The following is an 8,139-nucleotide window of genomic DNA, read 5'->3' as shown; positions in this document are numbered from 1 at the left end:
CACAAAAAGTAAACAGCAAGCTGTGCTTTGGAGAGCTTTTGTGCCAGAATTGGCACTTTTTCCACATGCAGTTTGTGTCACGGTGACACTATAGCAAGAAAGCATACAAAGGGATATCCCCAGACCCTAGATCTAAACTTGCATGCCTGGCCTCCCCTTGCCATGTGTACCAGTGCTGAGAAATGCGTGCCCAAGGCTTGACTGTGCTGTGCTGAGACAGGGCTACAGGGATGCTCAGGGCAGGTTCTGTCTCTATTGGCTGGAGGGGTCAGCAAACGCACAGAACCTTCCCTCCTTCCTGGTGCTTTAATTAGAGTGTGATAGGAAACCAAAATACAAAGATTTGCTGCTTTATTCTTGTTTTCATACTTGTCTCAGTTTATATGTAGATTGCTCCAAAATGTATGCCTCCTAATTATTTCCAGAGAAACTACAACACAAAGAGAACTATAACATAAATTCTTAGCTATAAAACATCATTTTTCACCATAGTCACTACCTTTAATTGTGCATTTTCAACAGCCTTGAACAAGAGCCTGCATGCTGCTCTCATAAATATCTGCACCAGCAGAGGTGACTCACTGTCATTGCCTCCACTGCACACCTCTATGCACTGCCTCAATGAGCACATATCCAGTTTGGTCTCCATAAACATTCAGCAAACATCAATGAATGTCAATGGGCACCATTTTTTCTGCCTGAACACCTTTGACACACCTTTGCTTCATATGCACTCCCATGTCAGATGCCATTCTGTCAGACTGCCCCTCTGCTGCCATCTATCACATGGCAACAACATGTAAAGGAGTATTGGTGGGAAGGTTTAATCTCTATTGTCATACCACCACCATCTGCCTCTAATATCATAGGCCAATATTATAAAACAGGAGGCATTATTTCCTGAGCAGTCCTTGTATATTCCTTATTTATTAAAATTTTTTCTACATTCTTGTGTTCCAGTAGTGTTGCATGCTTAGTCTCCTATCTGTATGCTGTTGTTCTTCTGTCGCAGACAATGCAGCAGAACTGAATTCTGCCCTTAAGTGGCTGCTATGCTCAGTGGAAACTGGAAGAGAAAACTTCGGCAATACAGGACCAATGAACACGCTGACATTGTGCTCAGATATCCAGCAGCTTCAGGTGTCTGTAACTGGAGACAGATGTATGCTTCAGTTATTTGCCAACTAGTAACACCTTCCAGAAGAGTAATGGGTTCATTATCTGGCTATTGAGCTGTGCTATGCAGTTTTTAATCATCCTGAACAACCTAAAAAAACTTACCAAGGTAGAGGGAATGTAGTAAAGTGAAACACTAGCCTAAGAGGAGGAGTGAAAGAGCTTTGGATGGGAGTGAGAACAAGGAGCTTAGAACATATACAGAAACGTTGAGATTCTGGGAATAAGGGTAGGGAGCTCTCTACAGGGCAGTGAACAGAAGGAGGCAGAAGAGTTCAGGAAATCTTTAGAAAGGATGGGAATAGAAAATGGCATATTGAGACCTTAAGAGGAGGCAAAGAGTCCCTGATAAATGCTCAGCGCCTACTGCAACTAAAAAGAGAACAACAGAGCCCTTTTTGTCTTAGGATTCAATTCAGATTTTATGGTCATAAGTATTATCAATGAGTATATACAAGGAGAAGTGATAAAAAATATTTTCTGTATTCTAAACAGGCTTCTGTAGAAGAGAAGGAAAGAATACTTCTGCTCTTTACTAGTAAACAACTGTTTTAAAATGACATTAAGTTCCCCTGTAATGGGAAAAAAATCCGGGAGATGACATCTGCGGGAGGACTTCTCGTGAGGTTCTTTCTGAGAGCATCTCTCATGTGGCTCTGCTAGAGCATGCCATTAATAACCTAAATCATACTTCCAGCCCTTCCAGGCATTTTTCCTGGGATACCTGTGTCTGGAGTATAGAGAAAGAGAAAGTCTTTGGTGTGTAAAACTCTGGAGCCAGGTCAAGGGACACCGTTAAAAGAAATTCTGCCTGTCCTAAAATAATATCCTAATAGCTCCTAAATAAAAGCTTTTGAACTTGTAATGGGAACTTTCATCAAAAGAAGTCTTACAAAAAAATACATGGAAAATTCCATTCCTTACTCCAGGGAAGATTTAATGGCTACAGCCTTCACAGTGACAAGGTAACTGTGTTCCAATACTGATGTTTATGTTCTTTTTATTCCACTGTAAGAGACTTCAGTAATCACTATTTGCATTTAGCTTTCTGGATCAGAAACGCATTACGGCATTTCTTTGGAGTGTACCTTTTTCCTCACGCTGAACAGCAAGCATTCGGTTTTAAGAATAAGAGTGAAATAGCTGTTTTTATGTTTAAATGGATGGAGTTGTGTGGCTCTGAATGCTAATCAGCTGCAGGTAAAGAAAGTTTCCTCTTGTGAAAGTTTGCTAAATGTGCTAGCTGGAGCTAAAAATAACCAGCTGACCTGCCTCCATCACTGCAACCTTGCATAACTTGTTTCTCCTTGTGTGACTGAAGAACAGGTGATATAGTCATGTACTCTAAGGCAGAAAGAGGTCATTTTGCTTATTTGGAAATTGATTTAACACTAGAACATATTTATGTACCTGATCTGGGAAACCTGCTTTGTGAAACAGCCTTTACTCATAAAGATCATTCAAAGGTAAGAATCAGAAATTCTCCAATTGTCTTTGTAGCAAAACACCACTGCATTAGATGTGCTTAGCATTCTTGTATGTTGCTATGATACAAAGATGCTAACATTAAACAAAATGGTGGCAGCAGACTAAAGGCCATCAGTGCAGCACCCAGGCCCTGACACAGCTGTTTGCCAGGAGATCCATGAGAAAGTGTTCTGACAGTTGTCAGCAGCCTCAGCTAAATGGCCCTGGAAGAAAGCTTCTTCATGCAAGATAAAAGCTGGTCTTGATGGAAAGGGAAATAGAAAGACTTGCTCTCTAATACTCACAAAGATGTGGCAGAAAAGTAAAAGAATTAGGATATACATAAAAGAGACATTGATAAGATTTTCAGATTCAAACATGTACATTAGAATGAGCCAATAATAGATTAACAGAGAAGAAATTGCATTTAAACATGAAAAAGCCTATCTCAAGTATGTTTGCCCCAGATTCATTCCCTCATTACAGGATGACCTAGCTGGTATTTTCAGAAGTCTTACCTTCTATTTACCAATTCTACTGTAGGGAACATGGCTGCAGTTAATCATTCCTATATACAATAATGACTAAGAAGTCAGTTGTACAAATGCATGGCAACAGATTTGTGTTTAATTCTTCTCTGGACTTGATCTCTGAGGTGGAAGTGTATATGTCACTGAAACAGTGTTAAGGACACAGGAGTACAGTTTATCTTTATCACGTGTTCAGATCTTTACATGAAAACTAATAAATTTGGAAGGGAACATTTTCATATCATGTGTCAACAAAATTAAGTAGAATACAGTTTCTTTTCCATAAAATAGGTGCTGGATTTTAGGAAGTCAAAGATATGATCTTGAAAACAGAGTTTCGAAAACCTCAATGTTCTTAAGTTAGATCATCTGTATCTTGTCATTGCTGGGAGAAGTCTTGCATTACTGTTGCTCTGAGAAACCTCTAAATATGGTTACATAACCTCCCACCTATTTGACAACTTACTAAACTCTCCACCTAGCGTGGACTTGTCTAGTGGAAGTTTACTCTGATGCCTTGCAGGAAGGCCTGTGCAGTAAGATGTCTGACTGCAGCCTACAAGAGGCCATTGCCCTACAACTATCAGAAACATCTCAAAGCCACCGTCTGACTGCATAGCCTCCATGGTGAGCTTCTGGAAACTTTCAGCAAATTCTGCGCATTCTCAGTTTACGAAGCGTAACCTCTACAGCTTAGCTCCTTCTATACTGCCACCACTCCATTTACATACTAATTCTTTCTCTTCATGAACACAATTAGTTTTCCGGTTGTAACACAATCCACCCACCGTGTTACATAAAAAGAGATGATGGTAAAACAATGTAAATAATCGCACATTATTTTAAGTTGAAAAACTGAAACTCCAACTGTGCTTTGAAGAGTGAAAATTTTAAAAAAAAAAAACACGTAAATTAAACAGAAAACAGAGCTGACCATAGATATAAGAATATCATCTTCTAGCGTTTGACTTCTGCATGTTTCTATAGAAATACAAAAATAGACAGAAAATATATAGAAAAATCCCGGTTCCCATTTTCAGAATGTTTTGGATTCAATCAGGTAAAATGTTAAAATTCTTTCAGGTATTTTATATTCCACATATCAAATATTATAGAGAATATTAATTATAGATACAACTAATTAAGCCTATCATCATCAGTGTATATTTTGCAAAAGCACAAACATATTGTATTTAGATCCTCTGTGATGAAAATTATCAGAAAGAGATAGACTGTCCAGGCATAATTTGTGAAGAGAAGCTCCTCCTCCCTGTCCTTCAGGTAGGCACACATTTCAGAGAGGTATCTTCCTTACATTTTAAGCCCCATAATTCTTGTTCAGACTTCTCCAGTACACATGGAGAAAAATGCATTTCTTTTCTTTATATGAGAGTTTTCCACATCTTCATAGAGTTCAGCATCCAGTGATTTCTGAACTTACCTGTTCTTTGCAGGTTTTAGTAATTCCCACATAGAAGGCCTTGATCCAGTTTAGTTAAGAATTATATTCACTAGCTGTCAAACATCTTGAACAGAGAGATTGTGGAATCTCTAAAAGAAAAAAAAAAATCCCCTATAAATAGAAATCCCTCTTCATCTTTCTCTAGATATTCACCTGCTTTACATAAAACTGCACCTTTTGATTAAATATTACTGGCTTATTTAGCATTTCTTTACTCTTCCAAAGACTGGGATTAAATCTACTGGCATTTTCATTTCAAAATTATAAGGGCAAATGACAACCCTGACCACTCAGCAAGCATACTCTGTTCTCCTTGATCCATTCAGACTCCACAGTGATTTCCTCTTGCCAAAGACATTTGAGATTTCTTAGAAGGAATCTGGTACATAGACCTGTTTAATTGTGAACTCTCTGAGGAAAGAAATAATATAATTCCCAGACTCACATTGGAGCTTCCTGCAAACGCTGCAAACATTAAAGAGATTTAATGTAAGAAAATAACGTGGTGGAGACGTTGTGGTTCAATTTTTAAATTATTTGAAAGAGAAAAACACCTGCCTTTGGAAGTTCCAGGGTCAGATACGATAGTGTTTCTCACATGATGTGGAGCTTCACATGCTTTGAATTATTTCTGTGAAGAGAAACATTTTTAAAATGCTGCAAATATGTAATCTGATAGACTAATTAGTCATGCAATACAGCACAGCTCTTCCATAGTTTATCTTCATCAGTAATATTAATCACTGCAGAAAGATATATTACGGATGACCAGAGGTTAAAACAAAGAATGCAAAATAATGAACCAGAGCAGCATCTGATAATCTGTGGAACTTTCCAATTTATAATTCTGAGAGTGTTTGTGGGTTTCTGGATCAACTTTACGCAAGTCTGTTTCCTCTTTAATCAGTCTCTGATCATGGTGATGTTTACTTTGCATTAATTTTATCTGCCTTTGGAAGTAATGTAATTCCAATAAGAGCCAATTAGTTTTGCACCATCAAGAAGGACAATGAATTGTGACTCGATAAAACAAAGACAAAATTAACCATTTGCCTAAATGATGCCATTCGTTGTTGTTTTCTCATAAGACTTGTTCTGTTATGTTCAGCTCTGTGAACAAGATAGCTCAGGATATGCAAGTTTACCTAAAGTAAAGCATGTTCTGAAACAAACACTACACTTGTGTAGCACCAGCGTCTAGTAATTCCATGCTCATTTTCCACAAGCCATTGGATCTGTCTACAGATTGTGTTTCATGCACATGAATAAGTGATGCAGTGAGAAATAAGCTAAGCATTTCAGTTCTTGTGGAGAACGCTTTTTATCTAAGAAATGAGTTTGCTCAGAGATGCTTTTTCTACACAAATGTAACACAGCCTTTTGCAGAGAAGTAAGTCAAATTGCATGCTGGAGTGAAGCAAACTTGAACCAATGGACAGAAAATTTTCAGAAATTTTTGTATAACAGCATTTATGGAGGAATCTAGTACGCAAGTATCTTCTCAGAATTATAACCGTAGCTGTAATACAGGTAAGATGTTATTCATATTTTCAGGAAAAGGACTATGCATTTGAGAGGTTAATTTAGGGTAGTGTCATATTTACAAACTGCACGGGGGGAGGGATACTGCAAAGCATAGATTTCCTAGCAAGTTATGGGAATGTGTTTCAGTGGTTTTTTAATACAGGAAATGGAGAAGACAGTTGAAGGAAAATTCTTCCAAATGTCATTAGAACTAATAAGAATACTAAGGTTTATGTCCTTGTTAAATTGAGTGGAAAACATGAAATTGAAGAGTTCATAATCCCTAGAAGTGAAGAATGGAAACTAACAACAATGCATATCTCCCCACATACACAGAGATGTGGCTGATAAAATCATAGTGACCTAAGGAAATATAAAGAAAGATCAGCCTAAAGATTAAATATAGGTAAGCATCTAAGGAAAAGGAAACAAACAAACAAACAAAAAGTAGAACAAATGCTTATAGGTTTATAAATATCTGAGGTGTGGCGGCCATAGCGGTGAGGCCAGTCTCTTTTCAGTGGTGCGTGGAGACAGGACGAGGGGAAACGGACATAAGCTGCAGCACAGGAAGTTTCGCACGAATGTGCGTAAGAACTTCTTCACGGTGAGGGTGACGGAGCACTGGAACAGGCTGCCAGGGAGGTTGTGGAGTCTCCTTCTCTGGAGATATTCAAGTCTTGCCTGGACGCCTACCTGTGTGACCTGGTGTAGGGAACCTGCTTTGGCAGGGGGGTTGGTCTCGATGATCTCTAGAGGTCCCTTCCAACCCCTACAATTCTGTGATTCTGTGACGCTTCCTCAGATAAATTATATTAAACTCAAATATAACCACACATACACATTACTCCAGAGCAGAGGAAATAGAGTAAAGGAAGAAAACACTATCAAAATCATGAATTCCTTGAAAAATTAAAAAATCTCAGGGAGTATACTGTGCAACAAAGGGAGAAAGTGGAAATCAGGTAGTTATCGATATTAAAGTGCACAAATACACAGGGCAGAAACTAGCAACATAAAATATAGGCAAATAAAAAGAGAAAGCAAAGGTTACAAGAACTAATTTTATAAGCAATAATAAGATGATGAGCAAGCACCATAGTATTATTATGATGAGAAATTGAAAGTGCTTAAAGCCTTTTTTAATTAAATGTTTTTACTAAAACAAGTAACTGATGGAGGCCTAGACATTGATACCATTAGCTGAGCAGTAAGTTTCTGTTCCAAAGAATGAAGAGAACAGATACTTTAATGTAAAAAAATTCAGATTAGCTCAATCTGATGAACTTCATCATTAAATACATAAAGACCTGATCAACATAACTGCAGAATTTAACAAGTATATTTAGAAATGCGTGAAAAATAGCATACTTCCTGGGAGACTAGAAAAAGTGTACATAAGGTCTATGTTTAAAAAATAATAATGGAAAAGGCTGATAAACTCTAGAACTTAATTTAACTCGCTGCTCAGAATAATTATGATATAAAGTGGAAGAGTAAACTTTAGATCCAGAACTGTACTTTTAAAACCACACGAAAATCCAGAACAAAAATCCCCACAAAATTACCTATAACTGAAGATTTTATAAACAACTTACATCAAACCAATCTGTTTTCCTTTACAACAGGCATCACTGCTTTAATGGGAAAGAAAGCCAGTTTTCTAAATCTTGAAGCAACAAAGTAATCGCATTGCTCAGTATAATTTTATATAGAAACGGGGGAAACATGGTTCAGGAGTAACTGCCATAAACTGGTGCAAACTGGGCAATATATCTAAAGATGTATTTTTCCCTGGCAAAAAGGACATAAATGTAAAGCTTCCTGTCTTTTGTTCTAGTAAATGTTTTGTGCAGCTTTGATATTTGAGTAGAGTTATATTGAGAGCTACTATACCTAAGGAAAAGACAGACTTAGAAGGAGCAGTCTGAAGGGGAAGGTCATAATTCACAGACAAATTACTGAGAAATTCTAGAAAGA

At 37.6% G+C, this 8,139-nt stretch overlaps 1 long non-coding RNA gene across 2 annotated transcripts in view; it reads right to left on the bottom strand.

Annotated features, from left to right (window-relative positions):
* Positions 1–790: 790 nt before the first annotated feature.
* Positions 791–8,139, bottom strand: part of LOC104911476 — a 15,090-nt gene continuing 7,741 nt past the window's right edge. Inside the window, exons 2-4 of one of the 2 annotated variants that reach the window (XR_004160127.1) lie at positions 4,939–5,266; positions 4,615–4,724; positions 791–1,150 (exon numbers count right to left, since the gene is read on the bottom strand). This is a non-coding gene — a long non-coding RNA (uncharacterized LOC104911476). Of the gene's footprint in view, positions 1,151–4,614; positions 4,725–4,938; positions 6,639–8,139 lie in introns of those variants that run through there. The other variant, XR_002116029.2, reaches the window with a different exon arrangement.

Source organism: Meleagris gallopavo, chromosome 6, assembly GCF_000146605.3.
Source record: "Meleagris gallopavo isolate NT-WF06-2002-E0010 breed Aviagen turkey brand Nicholas breeding stock chromosome 6, Turkey_5.1, whole genome shotgun sequence".
Lineage (NCBI taxonomy): Eukaryota > Metazoa > Chordata > Aves > Galliformes > Phasianidae > Meleagris > Meleagris gallopavo.
Note: the sequence above shows the minus strand (reverse complement) of the source record. Positions and strands in the feature narration are given on the sequence as shown.